Genomic DNA, 18,979 nt, shown 5'->3' on the forward strand with positions numbered 1-18,979 from the left:
GCTTCAACTCGTGTCACCATGGGAGAACTCTTCGCCGGAGTCCTCTCGAAAACATCCGGAACTAGCCTCGAATCCCCAAGGATCAGCTCGATCACTTTTTTCTTGGCCAGGCCCTTGGCGACCCTCTTCACTGAAGCCTTGGTCGCGGTCGCCTTGGCCTCGATCATCTCCTTCATCTTGGCCACGGGGTTAGGCATTTCTGGATCACCTGAAATAAACAAAGAAACTAATCAGTAAAATATATGAATGGGGATGGAAGTCAAAAATCAAGGCAAATATTAAGGTCTAAAGTCCTCCGGGACGAACCCTTATCTAAAGAACGGGCATGACTCAACTCCCCTAGGGAGAAAGAATGAATGTGGTTCCCCATATCATCCAAGTCCAAAAAGTTACCGTATTGTAAGAATCTGGATGAGTACATGAGGGTTAACGTATCTAGGAAAATGGGGCAAGGATGCCCCACTTCTTTGACAGCTCCGATCAGGTAATCTCAATACAGTTGCCTATCCCTAACTAAGTCCTCAAAATGCTAGCTCCGGGAGCCCCAGTATTCGGTTGAGTCCCCTCGATAAGGGAGTCTAGCTCCTCAGACGTGGCCCTCTCCACTTGGTGGGCTTGCTCCTTCTTCTTCTTCTCTGCGTCTGCCCGGGCCGCGGCCTCTATAGCCTCAATGTGAACGAGTGCCAACTCCTCCCTCAGGATGGGATCCCTCTCGCACTGCAGCCCCAAGAAGCTGGGGGCATTTATCGTCTAGTTGGCGGCGAGCATCCCAACCAGTCAAAGATTGTCCGTGTTCACAAAGCCCCCCACGTCTAGCTCCTCCATGCTCAGGGTGGTATAATACTTCTTGCAGTCCAGGATTGATTTGGTGAGGAGAGTCTTGTTGGGTTTTATGCCCTTAATAAAACCATATTTCTTATGTAACACGTTATTATTATCAATAAAAAAGTAGAAATCATTTTGTTTATTCAATAGCATTGTTCGCTTGTTTTCCTACATGTTTATTCAATTAATACAAACATTCATAAAATCCTGAACATATGGATAGTTACAATTATAGTGACTAGGTCACAGTGTATTATAGTTGTAAGTATATGTTCAAAAGAATGAGTCTTAAGATTAGATCAATGCATTGGATTTCACTAATTAGGAAATCTACGATATGATATACTTATACATTCGGGGTGTGATGTCTTGTCCAAGGCATTGACCAAGTAGATATGATATGATGTATTTGGCTACATCGGACTAGGACCGATATTGATTATTGATTGATAAATAAGTATCGTTGTTATCGAATCTAATCAATGTCACATCGTTGACCATAGGTTAAGTCGATCTTAATTCTGAGTGATAATATTCTGCTAATTATATTATTTAAATCTCTTGACTTGTTCGTTGCCAGCTTACCCTACGGTCTAGCCCATACTTACATCTTGGAGATTTAGTAGTGTAATTGAGTGGGAGTATTATTCATAGATATGAAATCTATAACTTCTGTATGAGAAGTGAAAAGATGATTTCCTTAATTGCTTTGTTCAAAAGGTTAAATGATTGAGATCTCATTTCTGTGATTAAGTTCAAGGAAATATCATTTATAAAGAACATAGTGGGAGTTAAGGATAAAATACTGATGAAGGGTAAAAAGGTAATTTTCACCCAGATCGTTAGTAAGTCATCAATAGAGGATTGACTAACTGTTATGGTTATAACAATGGATAACATATTTATGGTTTGGAAAATAAGTTCTATGAATTCAAGAGTTCAATTTCGAGTCTATAGTGGAGTCACGAGGAATTAATAAGGTAGTGAAATTATTCATAAATAAATTCACGATAACTTATTGGAGCTTGATTTTATGGATCCATGGTCCCCGCATCACCTTTGAGTAAATAATTTAGAATGTCTCAATTAATTGATTTAATTATCAATTAGGATTTTTTTAAAGTTGACTAGGTCAATTTTGGAAAATTTACAGAGATATGAGATAGAGAAAAAAAAAGAGAATCTTTGGGTAAATTTATTAATATTGATAAATTTGTGTCAATATAAATAAATAAAATTAAATCAAGTTTCAAATTATAATTAGTTAATTTGAATAAGGATTTAATTAATTAATTAAAAATAAATAAATTAAAGGTTTTGAATTTAGGCCCAATTGGAATTTAATTTCAAAATAAAGGTATTGGGCCCAAGTCCATTTGTGGGAGCCCAAGGCTTTTATCTTTTTGTTTATTATTTTATTTAATTCAAATTTAAATTTGAATTTAAATAAAGCCCATTAAGTTGTCTATATAAGGAATATGATATCTAGGGTTTTCATAAGTAAATCTCAGTTGATTCATTGGGTAAGTGAAAACCTAGAAACTCTAATCCTTTCTTAGCCACTATCTATTCTTCTCTTCTTGATCTCTATCTTATGTGTTGAGAACCAACCCACACTAGTTCTAGGTTGATCAAAGGCTTGGTGAGGAAGACTGTGTTGCTGATCTAGTTCAATCTCTTGATAATACTCTGCTATAGAAAGGAATCAAGGGTTAGAGTGATTGAAGGAAAGAGTTGTTCGAGTTCTGCTGCATATTCGTAAGTTTCTACATCTTTGTGTTTATGTTAATTTACGAATCTGATGTTCATATGTATGTCATGTTATTCTATGTTTCTATTAGGTGTTTGGAAAAATAATAGGAAGCATGCATCTAGATTTAAATTCCAAGATCCTACAAGTCTGGGCGTACGGTCCTATTTTCCAGTAACATGAGTGTGGAGCAGGCAAAAAAAAATAACTAACTAAACGAGCTATGAAGAAAAATAACTTACCCACATGCTGAAAGTCCAGCACAGTGTGGGGTTTTTCTCCAAAAGGAACCCGGATGTCATGAACCAGTAGTGTCTGACATCCGGGGGTGCTTCCATATGTTGAATGGAGCCGAGTAATTACCGCAGGGCCTCAATCTGTAGAATTTGTCTCGGGTCTTGTCCTTAGCATTAAGTTGGGAATCCAGCTTGTAGAAGTACAACACCTCTATGAGAGTGGGCGCCGGGATATCCTTCGACGTGCAAAAGATGCGCCATCCTGCAAGAAGCTTGTACACTTGGGGCAAGAGTTGGAATGGCACGATTCCCACAAACTTTAGGAACCACGCGAAGTAGTCGTGAAGAGGGAGCGTAGCTCCCGCACTGATATGGCCTACACTCCAGGCCCCAAACTCACCCACGCTGGTATGGGATTTCTCTTCCTTCTGGGCCAGCTAGTTATAGAAGAGTCCGGGAGTCGATACCACTCCTAAATGATTCTCCAGGGCATCCAGCATCTGGTAGTTCTGAAACTCGTTTCTCTCCCCATCCATCTCCCATGTGTTGTCTGTGGGAAGCTTATGCCCTTCCAGGACGATGGGGCCCAACTACACGAAGTCTTCCGAGTGAAGGATGACATCGCAGCTCATGATCAGGGACCTGGGAGCAACAAAGGAAACAAAAACCAAGCAGTTAGCACCAAAACCCAAAAAAAAAAAAAATTGCTTAAGGTACGGGGTTTCTCCTAAAACTGCTTGGAGAAGTCTCTTCCAGACCCAATCCAGGATCAATGAAGATCCCAAGAACCTTGGTCGGTAACTAGGAGTAAGAGGTTTTTCTCTATCTTTCCCGAATCAACTTTGGAGCGTCCGAAGCGATCCGAGACAACCATACCAGAAGTATTACATAGACAATATATATTTAAAACCTACACCATTCTACCTAGAACAACCCAACACGGCGGTCACGACCCTAACAGACCTATGGTTGCGGAGGTCGCATTACAAAACAAAAGAAAAAAGAATAAACAAAGGAAAATGACCAGAAAGTGACTATGAGGTGCTGGGTTTGAAAATTGTAAAATCTCCAGCGACAGGGTCGGCAGGATCTCAACCTTGAATCAAAGAAGGCGATGTAGCAGGTCGTCTAAAACCTACTGTTTGATCCAATGGTTTAGAATGGGGATCTCAAAATGGTCCCGGTTGACGCAGAGGCCTTAATTAGCCAAATCAAGCACCAGTTCGTGGATTCGCCAATCCACCAGTTCGTGGATTCGCCAATCCACAATCCACGCCTATATGATACAACGGATCGCATTAAAAGATTTTTAAGGATATCCCCATCCAACAGTCCCGGATGGTGCAGAGGCATTAAACAGCCCACTCGAGTACCCTATCAACATCTCTCATGTAGACGGGACGCCTCAAAAATCACACTGACACCCATCAGTCACTATGACAATCAAAAGATTCTTTCCAGATATGTAAGGTGCGAGTGGTACAGACGCACCAATTACTAGGGGACATGTGTGTAAAATGTGGTGAATTCGAAAGGACAGGGATCACCCAAGTGGCCCCTAAGTAAATGAACCCATCTCCTAGGAAACAAACCGGGATATTTGGATTTGAACCGAGAGAATGAGGCAAGTCTTCACCATGCAAACACGGATGAAGACTTAGGGATAAATGTTATCCTTGTTTTCCCCCGGACACGTGGCATGATACAATGGGTCCGTGGGCTCTCCCAAAGAGATCAAAGGCCCATCCTAAGCCCAATGAACGAGGAAGAAGAAAGTCCTAGCGGCCTAATCGTCAATAAGCCCATCATTGTTCAATGGGTGCCACCATAACGAGGGAACTGGGACCAAGATGCGGTCCAACTCATCTGCCTGATCCCAACCCATCTGTATCCTCCGGGATGCAGGTATAGGTGGCAGGCTTGACTGTCTGGGAGTACAACCTTATCAAGAATGAATCTGAGCCCTGGTAAATGAACCAGGGTCTCGATGAATGGACCGGGACGTTATTAAAGGAACCTGGACCAGACGTTCGGATAGGGCAAGATTGACCTTCCCTGACGCTGCTACTAGGAAACAATATTGTCACTACTCTAATAGATCCTGTCCCCAGGACCCCCTTAGAAGCCCACGCAAACCAGTCTGATATTATGTACTATTGACAGTTGTACGGCTTGGCCATGCCCAAGCCGGCCCAATGGGCCCTGATTAATATGTATTATTTAGCAATATCCTTTGCATTAAGCCTCCATTAGCAAGCAAACCATGATTACATCCTTATTGAGCCCGGATTAGTCCGGCCCAAGCCCATCGCACCTAAACTGCCTATAAATAGGACTAGTTGTGCACTTAGCGGGGATCCCAGATTTTCTCTTGTAAGTAATTACTTTACTAAAACTTGCAGAAATCTCCATTGTCAAAAGCTCTCTAAGCTCTAATACAACTGAATCGTGGACTAACGCTCATTAACGACCCATCCATGTAAAAACCTTGCTTGCATATTTTAAATCCTTTCTTTTTAGCTCTCTTATCTTTCATAATTCTAGTTTCCGATAAACTCGGTAAAAACTCTAATTAGATATTTTTATTTAATTATCTATTTAAATCATATTTAAAAAGAATAATAAAATAATTGATTAAAAAAATTTATTTGAAATTCAAAATTCAAATCCCTGATGCTAGGCGCCACACACTGTATTGTAAAGTGTGTGTCGCGCAGTCCTATTATGGTTGCCTTAATTTTCTCATTTGTTTATTTAATCAACTTTTAAGACAAGATATTTATTCCAATATAAATATCAGTTAATTAAAAATTAACTTTTTCTTAAAATATCAATTTTAAATTAAATAAATAAATTTCATATCATAAATAAGATAGTTATTATTTTCTCTCTTTATATTAATCCAAACAAGATTAATATTAATTTTAACCTATAGTTTTCAAAATAAAAACTATATAGTTAAATAATTAATTAATTCACAATTAATCAATTACTAATAATTATCAAATAATTACTTTCTTGGCCTGGAAATTTAATTCTTTTGTAATTTAGTCATTTCTCTTAAAAATATATATTTCTTTCGACATCCTTACCCTTGACAGCGTAGGACAGAGGTGATCTGGGAACCATGGACCTATAATACGAAGCTCCAATAAACCAGATTATTAATTAAACTCTTTAATATAATAATCTTATTTATTAATTCCATGATTACTCCACTATTGTGAATCCCAAAAATTGACTAGAGCCATAGTCAATAGTTACCCTTGTAAATGTATGAATTCTTCCCTTGCGAATTCTACTCAAGAGAACCTCTACATTACGAGGCACCCTAGAAGCTATGAGGCGCATGTCAGTGGAACGAAGGGGGCGAGAGCCTCACTGGGCTGCTTACCACATGCACAAAGAGACAAGGGCGTCATGTGGCATAAGAGGAGTTGGGCTAAGGGAGTCACCCTCGCCATGCGAAGGTCCCCAACCGCTGACCAACACGGACACCACCCTCGCTATGCGAGGGTTGTGAGGGTTCAGCCTTGTTACCTCACGCGTGCCCCATGCCTTACAAGCTTCGCCTGCACATAGGAGGAGAGGGCCAGCCTCGCTATGCGAGGTCTGGCCTCGTCGCGTTGCCCATGTCTCGAGCCTCGTCTACACCCGGGGGAAGAGGGCCAGCCTCGCTATGCGAGACACCCTCACTATGCGAGGGTGTGGCCTCGTCGCGCTACCCATGTCTCGAGCCTCTTCTGCACCCGGTGGAAGAGGGCCAGCCTCGCTATGCGAGGGTGTGGCCTCGTTGCGCCGCCCATGTCCCGAGCCTCGCCTCCATGTGATCTGCATAGGTCAGCCTCGACCCCTAGCACCTTGGCTTCTCATGATACACATAGGTTGAAGCCTCCTGGGCCTAGGCACGAGGAACACTTGGGGACACCTAAGGGGGGCGTCAAACGAACATCAGGCATCGACAGGGATTGATAAGGACGGCCGGGTACAGGTCACGTGTACTGACACGAGATGTACGGTTGTGAAGGGAACAGAGGCGTGGCCCTGTCATCTACGTTCGAGGAGTAGTGGTAGTACGGACTTGTACGAAGAGTAGTGGCGCCACTTGAACACCCCCGACCATACACCTGAGCCGACAGTACTATGTCCTGAGCCACGACTCTGGCATTGTCAGGGCAGACACCACTACGCCCTGAGCCCCTGCACTATCAGTGTACCCGCATACGTCCCTGTCTCCTGGGACTTGTTTGTGTCAAGGGCCAATAGAGCCCACCTATAAATAGGCCTCAACCCCTCAGGTTAAGGGTTTGGAAAATTGAGTGTATGAGGAGACGTTTAAGAAATACATGATCTTTGTTCCATTATTGCTCTGGTTTTTTTCCATTGATTGAAGTCCCTTCCTCTTGATTCTAAGCTACCCTTAGTATAAAAATCTTAGTTTTCTAACCTTTAATCGTTGACGAGATTTCACCGTCAACAACTATAAATATGGAATTGCACTCTATGTATTTATAGAATTATATTTATAGAGTTTTCTCTAGTAGTCCATTGATATAATCAATATATGTAGTTTTATCCTCCATTATTGGTTCGTTAATTATAGCTGGTCAAAATTACCGTTTTACCCTTCTAATTACCTCTTGATCCTTAAGTACCATTAATTCACTAGCGAATAATTAATCTATAATCTAATTATAGATTTGAGCTCAATAACTATTCAGTTCCAGAATCAACCCTTAAGGGAACAAATATTCGACCCGTTAGGAAAGCATGGATTCCAATATTGTAATTCATGTTCCCAGCCATCCATAATATTAAATCTCCAAAACAAAGTTATTAGCCTCATTATCCTAAGAGACCTTAACTAGTGAATTAAAAGATCCAATAAGCATAAACAGGAGTTCATGAATACTCAAGATTTAGATTGATCTACAAATGATCATCTGTTATGACAAAAATTAAATCTTTACGTCAAACGGCAAGTTTATAAAGATAATTAATTCTCATCGATCATGTCATATATAATCTCTATTATATATAGCACCTTTACTAAAATTTCTATCCACATCAGTAATCCAAATCTAGATTACTTGCATCTCGTATGCTTAGCAAACTGTTCTAGTAACCATTCATTAAAGATTCATCACTTTAATTTGTTACTAACTATTTTATTCATTATATATGATCTTAATTCTCTCGTACTAATACAAAATCATATTCTCATGAATGAATAGGTAATTTTCTTGATATTATTATATAATTAATTCAAACAATAATTATAACATTCAAATATAATAAAATTGTACTTTTATTTAAAACCAATAAAATGTCATTACATGCTTTTAGGGAATTAATCTTAACAATCTCCCACTTGCTCTCAAAGCAAGTGAGGCATTTCCCTTAATCACATATTGTGCACGTGACCGATGAACGACTTTGCAGGAAGTGTCTTGGTTAATGGGTCAACCAGGTTCTATTGTGACGCTATCTTCATAACAGTCACATCACCTCAGTGTACAATCTCTCTTACTAGATGGTATTTCCTTTCTATATGCTTCCCTCTCTTGTGGCTTCTAGGTTCTTTGGAATTAGTTACTGCTCCATTGTTGTCAAAGTACAAGATTAGTGGCTTATCCATATCAAGAACAACTTCCAGATCAATGTAGAACTATAACAACCCAGAATTGCTAATAAGGCTTAAGGGCCTTGATTAGTGTGTCGGGAGGGCATAATTGGTATATGTGTGAATAAATGATTAAATTCATGTTTATGAGTATTAAATATGCATGTGGGCCCTGTTTAGCTTATAAGGGCAAATTTGTAATTTTGGCCCGTTGAGGGCATAAATGTAGTTATATGTGATAAATTGTTGAGACCACATTACTATGTGGATATGTTTGCAGTATATGGCTTGAGACGGTCCTAGTGAGTAGTTTGGCGAAATAGTAATGGCGGGGATTATACCTGGCTAGGGGGAGCCTTGGGGTTTTTTTGGGAAATTTAGAAAATATATCGGGGATTAGTAAACATTGGGTAAGTAATTGGTGATTAATTGGATGGTGGGATTTAAGTGGTAAATAATTGGTGAAAACCTAGAATTGTTGAAGCTCTGGTATCAGCATTGTAGCGCTAGGTTAGGAGCGCTACATCGCTAGGCTGTGTTTCTGGGGGACTAGAGTCTCTGACTCTAGCACTGTAGCGCCCATCAGGTAGCGTTGTAGCGCTACTCAACTTTTAGAACTGGGTTTTTGGATACTTTTTAGGATTTTTGCTCTGAGTCTCAAGGGACGGTTTCACCACTTCGTTTAGTGGAATTAGAGGTCTCGAGAGCGCGAGTTTGGTCTCGGGATTGTTCTTTGGAATTTAAACTCATTGAAGTACCATTTATGGATTGTGACTAGGTTTATCGCCAAGGCTCGGAGCTAAGTATCGTGCTCGGAATCATTTCACCTTCTCTGTTTAGAAATTAAAGGTAAAAAAACTGCACCCTTTTGTGTGGCTGTGATGGGACTAAAGGCTCCCTATATCTAAACACAATTGTTGTATGATTATGATATGTCATGTGAGCATGAAATAAATGGCCTAAGAGTGCTGGGATTAATATTTGCGCACAGGATGCGGCTCGGCCATTGGTAGTGAAGACAGCTAAATAATCACTGAGCTCGGCTTAAGCGGGTTGGAGTAGGTGGGTTAAACACTGGGCTCGGCCTAAGTGAGCTGGAGACAGTGGATTAAATAGAGGGTGCAGCCTAAGGGCGTCGACCCTGAGTATTGTATGATGATTATTATTGTTAATATGATGTTTATGGCTTATTGAATACCTGGACGATAAATTGATGAATCCTTGATTGTCAAAACTGATTATGTGTATATTATGGCCTGCTGAATATCTGATTTATGTCTTGTGAATTATTTGATTGTCGTTACTGTTTATGCTATGATGTTATGGTTTTCTTGCTGGGCCTCGGCTCACGAGTGCTACGTGGTGCAGGTAATGACATGGGTAAGATGGTTCAACCATGAGTTGGAGAGCTCTGAGGGCAAGGTATGCATTGTCAGCTGCTCACCCGCCACAATCGAGGGATTGTACATGGAAGAAAACCTCAAAATGTGTATTTTTCCATTAGAGTGGCCTTGATTGTATATAACTTTTGGAATTTTGTAAATCTATCATTTAAACCTTGTTTTTGGGATCCCATGTACCAAATATTTATTTTAATGAGAAATTGTCTGTTTATAGCCAAAATCTTTTAACCCGGACTTGTTTATGATTCTAAGATCACATTTTCATTTAAATGACTTGATTAGCAAGTCTTGCAATATTTAAAACACACAGTGTAACAGTCTTGGTTATTCAGGGCGTTACAACTTGGTATCAGAGCGGTCTAGGTTTAATGGTTCCTGAAGACTGGCTTGACATGTACACTTGCCGCTAAAGACAAGCTCGACTCAGGGTTTTGTAATGGAATATATGAGATTATATGCTTAAGTGCTAGAATGAAATATGGATGCATTAATTTGTATGAGTGATAGGGAGCATGAGATTCTGATAGGGCCTGGCCCTTGATTATGGTGTGATGATATTGAGGCGTGATGATTAGCATTGCTATCGCATGTGGATGAATATTTGGATAATGATTTGAATATGGATTGCATGTGGTTACCTGTTTAAATTGAACTTGTATGCATTATCTACTTATTGGTATATGGAAAGCATGATGAATATGATTGTATTTAGTAGAAATGAAATTTGTTAACTAATGCATAGTGATGTAGAATGGTTTTTGATATGCTTTATGTGTGTATGATTATTGTGGTTGTTTGGACCTCCCTATGGGATGGTTCTGGATATGAACATCAGGGTTGAGGGGATTAGTCGGTGATGGAAGATTAATTCAGATGGTATGTGCTCATAAAGGTTAATTGGAAATGGTATTGTTCTAGTAAGGGTTGCAGATGATAGCTAGGGTTGGAATCCTCCATCTGCCCCTGAAAGTCGCAGCAGGCGTTCATTGGTATATGAGTAAGGCGGTGAGGTCTGATAAAGGAGATTAGATGGGTAAAACAACAGATTTTGCTGGGAAAGAGCTGCTATGTATAGTGTAACAGCAGGGGAACCAGTGTTGGTTGACTTGAGGGTATAGACAGATAAGAAATGCTGTGTTGAAGGCTTTAGAAGCATTATCCTCTAGTTTTGAGAAACGTTTGGGTTTTCTCGAGAATTGATTAGTGGATGGGCATAGCTAATTCTACCCTTGGTATTAAGAAGATGATAGGTCGCGACAGAGTTCTTGTGCTAAGCAGTTGTTGCAGAAGGATGCCCGGAAGTGGTGAGAAATGGTACTCAGACCCAAAATGTTGTCGTGATGGGTTGGGAGGAATTCAGGTAGTGATTTGATAAACGAGATTAGTATGAATTAGTTTGAGCTACGAAGACTAATAAGTTTATGAACTTGGTTTAGAATGGTAAGACAACGACAGTGTATGTCAATAAGTCTGGCGGGTCGGTCAATCCGCTTTGGAATTTGATACATGCGGAAGTAGCCTGGAAATGATGATTCATTTAGGGATTAAACTCTGGGATGGCCCAAAGCATCAGGGTCGCTCCAGTGCATGAGATTTTCATCTGTGCTTGGGCAGCAGGGAGTTCCATGTTATTTAAGATATAATGAATGAGGTATGGAGCAGAATGTCGTAGGGCAAGAAATGCGGATGACGGTATTTCCATATGTGGTATTTAGTAAGGACAGATGCTCAGTAATAGGAAAAGAAGAACCTCTGATAGATCCATGGCTCTTGGTTTTGATAGGAAGGGGTATAGTTTACAGGTTAGCTGTCAGGACAGTGACAAGGCCTAGTGAAGTTGTTTAGTATGTACCAGAAGCAAGAGACGCCATCTAGAAAGACGCCAGGTGAGGGCATGTTTTCTACCTGGAATGGTTTAGTATGTTAGGGCGAATTAGGGATTGCCCAGGATTAGAGAATGGAAGACTGGAATGCCTTGTTACATTCGAAGCCCGAGGGTAGTTTCTCGTAGGTGACCAGTTGACTTGATAGTCCTCGTTCTTGGTTATATAACTAGCTGAAAGAGTTCGGTGTTGAGTATCTCCCAGGAGAGATTCAGATATGAAGTATATGTCTCAAGGTTATTGTACGAGGGGCTTGAGATATTAATACTTGTTCGGGATGAATTAGAAACTTCCAATAGAAGAATTGGAATACAAGTAGTAAAGGGGTTTGTGATGAAAGTGATTGAGTTTTTCATATGGGAGCTTTGATATGGGCCTGAGTGAGAGCTAATTTGTTAGATTAGGGACAACCATGGATTTTAGAGGACATTGCTTGTAGTATATTAGTTGGATTGAATGGAAGCTGAATTGGTCAGTAAGGATTCAGGTTGGTATGTAAGGAGTGGTTGGGTATGCTTCAGGTTTTGGCTATGGATAGATTCGGTATCAGGGGCATTACGAAGAATGGTATTAGTTTGGTAGAAAGAATTATCGGTTCAGTTGAAGAAGCAATTGACTTAGGGATGGATTAGACGGAGCATCGTATCGTGGGATTCGTTGACATCGCCTGTTAAGGATGAAGGGTTTAAATGCCCAGTTACAAGACAGGACAGTGTCTTTAGGGATTGATCTTCGATCTGGTTATTACCAGCTGAGGATTAAGGAAAGAGACATTTAAGGAATTATTACTTGTACCAAGTGGGGTGTGATGGATTATCAGTAAAGGTTCTTAACTGACTTATGCTTCAACAACATAGGTGAGTTCGACAAGCAGAGAGTACAGGAACAACATGGATGAGGCACATCCAGGTTCGTCAAAGATGCGTTGAACTACTTCCCAGTTAGAAGCAGAATGTGAACGAATACTACACTGATGATACTAAGACTGAAGAAGCAGGGTAACAGGTGGGGCTCCAGAAGGTGTTAGCTTCAATGTCTCCAAAGGTATTTAAGGTCACGCTAGAGGAAGAGAAGGGATCAAGTATGAAAAGATTCAATCAGAAGCCACAAAGAAATTACTGAAGAACATTTAAGGGATAAGAGGCACAATGAGACTGGTGGACATGTCATCTACTACTGGAAGTATCTTCGAAGACAGCTATACCAGAGGTTGGGATGGCAGAGGAACTTAAAGTTAGATTGAATGGATAATTTTGTATCATATTTTTAGAAGACAAAGTAAGGATTGGTTAACACTCCATGGTATAGGAATCCGTGTTTAATGGATGGATATGGAAGGGTAATGTGAAGGACCTTGTCTTTGTTTAAAACATGAAACTGTAAGTGGAGCTTCAAAGTCTGAGACGCGCCCAGATATAGACTAAAGGGATGGTGGTTTGAGCCTCGCGATAGGTGAAAGAATGGGATCATGGTCGATATACATGGAACACCTAGTTAATGGTGAATGCATAGCGTAAAGGATTTGAGCACAAGTCATTTGTAAAGTAATAACCCTGTAATCAAGATCCAATGAGACTTAAGGGGTGATTCATGTTAGAAAACCCTTGACTATATGTAGAGTCCCAGTACTTTACTTAGCTAGTTAGATAGTTGTAGTAGTTATAGTATGATAGTTACTCTGGATTTTGGTCTTCGTAGCAACACTCATAGATTTTATAAGTTTAACCTATAGTTTAAGAATATTAATTATAACATAAGGTTTGATTAATATAGCTGATTATAAAGATGTTATTTATTATACTATAAGGTTTAGATAGAATTAATAAGATCATGACAGTTGTCGTGTGCAGGTTTATTTAAGGATTTAACTATAGTTTAAATAAAGGAAATTTCTAGAAAACTATAGAACCTTCCAAGACCATTAAGAGCATGACATTTGTCACAATCTTGTTTATTTGAGGATTTAAGCATTTAATTCAAAATTTGAGGTTTCTATAAGCTCTAGACCCTTCCAGAACTTGCTGGAATCTCATATTAGTCAGTCAAACCTGATTAATCAACTCAATTAAGCTGAAAATGTGCAATTACATGTTTAAAATATTCATGTATGCCGATATATCGCAGCCTAGGAGCTGATGTATCGCCACACGGGGAATACTAAAAACACGTGAACTTCGCACAAATGAATCGACGAGCACTCGAGGCATAAGCCCAGGCGATATATCGCCTATAATGGGCGATATATCAACTCTAGGGTTATATTTTCAAACGTTTGTGAAACTGAGCTCAATTCATTCCTACCCTCTTGACTAGCCTCTGAACATTTTGACCGAGTCTTCAGCACCTGCTGAACGAATATTCAAATATTTTTCAATTAATACTCATTATTTTTATTCAAGCTAAAAGAAGATAGTTCACTGCTTGAACTCTATAAATAGGACCTAGTACCCAGCCATTTCTCTCATTCTTCAAGCTGTGTTCAAGGCCTTCAAGCTGCTAGGTTTACTATAGAATGATAAACACTTGGGTTGGGTTATAAGCTTTATCATCTTAAGCTTTATAAACACGTGGGAAGTAAGATAAATAGTGTGTTTTTCAATATCGAGGTGTAGCACGGTTCTAGTACATTCAAAGGTATTCCTAATCTTAAGTTCATTTCAGTTTAATTCTTTAGTTTTCTTTAGTTTTCATTCAGATCCTAACTCATTGTTTTCAATTCTTGGTTAGGTATTTAAGTTCTTTGAACTTAAGGTTTCTTTTTGGTAAGCTTCATCTTGGTGGTTCAGTTCACTTCTTTATCATCTTTTTCTTTAGAAATACTCACATTCTTAATGTTGGTTTTAAGAGTGTTCCAAATCCTGTCCTTGTTCTCATATCCCAGTATTGGTAAGGAAAATAGGATAGAATTATATATGTTTATATGATATGTTATGTTATGTTTACATTATGTATAGTATGTTTATAGACCTTGGGCATATGGCTTGCTTGGCTAGCAAGCCCCACAAATCTAATGGGCATATGACTTGCTTAGTTAACAAGCCCCAAGTAGTATAATGGCCATTGTAGTATATGACATATGTTTATAGTATATGTTTATGATATAGTTCATGTATATGTTTTATGTTATTAGTAGATTTTCCTTGCTAGGCATTAGGCTCATTCCTTTATTTTTTTATGTATGCAGGAAAATAGATATGGAGACGGAAGGATTCGTGGTAGCTTGGCCTGTGTATTCAGGAAGAATGGATTCGATGGACTGCGTGAACGATTCGAGGACGACGTTATTTTTGTCTTTTCATTATGTTTTTATGTATTTTCTGCACTTAGTTTCGTAACAAATTCATTTAAGTTTAAAGTTGGGATCCCATACCATGAATTTATGTATTTCAACATTTACCTTGGAGTTTTTAATAAAGTTGTGAATGTTTCTTATGTATGTTTTCTGGAAAATAGTGTCTATGTATAGTAGTTTTAATGGTCCAAAGTCTTAGAATTAGTTGGGTCACTACAGTTGGTATCAGTGTAACATTCCATTCGCATGAAGTTCTCCTTGATATACACACTCGAGCTCCGAATGTAACCGCCAATGTAAGTGTTTATGTGATAGTTATTATGTTTGTGTTTAGCTAACATTTTAGCCTTATGTTTTCAATTAAGAATGAATGGAGCATTAACTTATGGGGATATCTGAGCCATTATGGCCTTGAAAAGAATTAGAGAACCAAGAAACACCATAGGAGTGCTAGAAAGAATCACTCAAGATTACTCTTATTCCACAGGGAGATAGGTCACCTCCAAGAAACTAAGCAAATCATGATGAGAGCTACAGAGCAATATGTTTTAGTGATTAGACTTTTTAAAGATTATCCTACTATAATTGCAGCCTTAGAAGATATATGGGAGACGATAGAGGATGAAGATGAATTACTGGTAGCTATGAGATTTTATTTTCTCATACTTAGGTTCACCTCTAAGATGGAATTCCAATTCACAAATGAGCAAAAACATAGAATTTTTACAAATATTCCACGAGGGCATTTTGAGGCTCAAGATAATGATGACTATGAAGAAATAGACGATGATATGTTAGATGAAGGATCAGATGTAGAAGATCCCGATTTTTATAATAGATTAGTTTCTTTATGTATTTTATTTATTATTTGTTTTCTTTTATGATTGTACTTAATGAAAACTGTTTTTCCAAATAAATATCAATGTTATTTTGATGACATGTATGAGTTTGATTTTTTTTTGCAATCATAATAAATAATAAATTTAATAAATAATGACCAAGTTTGATGAGGGTGGATACAAGTCAATGGACCGGGTCCCATATTGAGAGTTAGGGGGCCATAGTAGTGGGAACGATTTTACTGATCCCAGCCCTCCCTCAATATGGTTAACTTTGGAACAACGACGAGTTTCGAGCCTGAGAATTAAGTCATATAGGATAATTTGAAACAGACTTACTAAATTATAAAGATGACTTATTTTTCTAAGTTTAGAAACGCACCCTAATCATAAAGAAGGCTTACATAATTTTCTTTTCATAAGAAATCATAAATTAATAGGTCTGAGTTATGTTTGCTTAGATTAAGTTTCTGCCTTAGAGCCTATTAGGGTAAGTTCTAACATGTTTTTCTCAACTGTCAGAACTCCGCTGAAGATGTCGCTCAGAAGGTCTGCTCGCACCAATGCCAATGACTCCAACGCCGCTTCTGATAGCAATGAAGCCCCTCTGGTTTGCAAAAGAGGAGTGCGTGCTACTGCTAACCGAAATGCGTCACCGCCACTGGTTGACAACACTGCAAAAATTGCCAGACTGCGACAAAAAGTTGAGGAATTACTGAAGCAACAACGACAAAAGGCTCAGCCTTAGACTTAGCCTCTGCCTCCGCCGCAACCACAGCCTCTGCAAATGGCCCCAACACCCCAACAAGTTGGTCCATATGGGGGATGGCCAATGGCGAACTATGCTCCATACCCAACTCAGCACATGGAGCCAGTTTATGAGCGGTTTCATAAGCAACACACTTTGAACTTTGAAGGGACAACAGACCCCTTCGAGGCGGAAGAATGGCTCAGAAATGTGGAGCCGATCCTAACACATATGAATCTCGGCAACGCGAACCGCATATCCTGTGTTTTGTCTCTGCTCAAGAAAGATGCTAGAATATGATGGGACTTAGTTCAGTAGACTCATGATGTCGTCACCATGACTTGGACTAGATTTGTGGAGCTATTCCACAAAAAGTACTACAATTCAGCAGTCATCGCTTCAAGGGTCGAGGAGTTCGCTGGTCTGAAGCAAGTGAGTTTATCAGTAGCAGAATATGCTCGACAGTTTGACCGCTTAACCAAGTTTGCACCAGAAATGGTTCCAACTGACTTTCTGAGGGTGACCAAGTTCATTAGAGGACTACGACCAAAGATTGAGCTAGGTATTAAGCTAGCAAACCCAGGAAATACTACCTATGCCGATATTCTAGAAACGGCAATAGAAGTAGAAAGGCTTCAAGCGAATGTTAGTAAAGAGGAAGCCAGTAAGCCTAAGCCTAAATAGTAGAGTCAACCCCAGACTGGTCGGAACAACAACAACAACCATCAGTCCAACAACAATAATAGTCGGAAAAGAAAGCATCCTGACAATAAGCAATCCGACAGCAAAAAAAGGGCACGAAAGAACAATGGAAGTAATAGGTTGGGTTATGTGGAACACCCGCAATGTGCTAAATGCCAAAAGAAACATCCTGGTGAATGCCGGGCAAACACCAAGGGATGCTACAACTGTGGTCAGGAGGGACACCGGACGAGAGAATGTCCCCAGCTCAAACCTGAGGGGAAAAGGGAAGACAAGATGGTTCCTGCCAGGGTATTTGCCTTAACCCAAGGGGAAGCTGATGCTAGCAATAAAGTAGTTACAGGTCAGGTTTCTATCCTCAATAATGTATGTTCTGTATTATTTGATTCGGGAGCCACTCACTCGTATATCTCGTTAGGAATTATAGAGAAATTAGACAAACCTTGTGAAAGATTTAGAACTAGGTTTGTAACAGAGTTGCCTTCGGGCAAAGTAGTCCTACCATCACGGATAGTACGAGGCATACCGATCAAGATTGAGGAAGTAGAACTAGAAGGAGACCTGATAGAACTGGACATCAAAGACTTCGATGTGATATTAGGCATGGACTGGCTAGCAAGGCATGGCGCAACTATCGACTACAAACGCAAGAAAGTGACGTTCGAGACTCCTGACGGCCAGAGACTGTGCTTTATGGGACAAGTTTCAGGATTACACACACCGCTTATATCATCTCTCAAAGCTCAGAGGATGATAGAAAAAGGATGTCACGCATTCTTAGCTAGCGTCACAGATGTGGTAAAGGAAACACCACTAAAGGTTGGAGACGTCCACATTGTAAAGGAATTTCCAGAAGTATTTCTCGACGACTTACCAGGGTTGCCGCTGACTCGGGAAATTGACTTCACAATCGAACTAGTACCGGGAACCGAGCCTATCTCAAAGGCACCATACCGGATGGCACTTACTATACTCAAAGAGTTAAAGACGCAGCTACAAGAACTCCTAGACTTGGGTTTCATTAGACCAAGCCATTCTCCATGGGGAGCGCCGGTTCTATTTGTGAAGAAGAAGGACGGAAGTATGCGGATGTGCATACCGTGAGCTAAATAAGGTGACGATTAAGAATAAGTATCCGCTACCCCGAATTGACGACTTGTTTGATCAACTCCGAGGAGCGACTGTGTTCTCAAAGATCGATTTACGGTCCGGGTATCATCAGCTCAAGGTACGGGAAGGGGATATTCCCAAGACAGCCTTTAGAAGTTGTTATGGGCATTACGAGTTTTTAGTTATGTCTTTCGATCTTACCAACACTCTAGCCGCATTTATGGATTTAATGAATATGGTCTTTAAGGACTACTTGGATAAATTCGTCGTAGTGTTCATCGAAGATATCTTGGTGTACTCAAAGGATGCAAACGAGCATGAGGAGTATTTAAGGATGACCTTGTTACGACTAAAGGAGCATTAACTCTACGCTAAGTTCAAGAAGTGCAAATTTTGGCTTTTGCAAGTAGCATTCCTTGGGCACATTGTATCCAAGGACAGAGTTGCAGCAGACCAATCTAAGGTAGAGGCTGTGAAGGATTGGCCAAGACCAAAGAACGCATCAGAGGTAAGAAGCTTTCTGGGATGAGCAAGTTATTATCGGAGGTTTGTAGAGGGCTTTTCTAAG

Source organism: Humulus lupulus, chromosome 2 (genome assembly GCF_963169125.1).
Source record: "Humulus lupulus chromosome 2, drHumLupu1.1, whole genome shotgun sequence".
NCBI classification, from domain to species: Eukaryota; Viridiplantae; Streptophyta; class Magnoliopsida; order Rosales; family Cannabaceae; genus Humulus; species Humulus lupulus.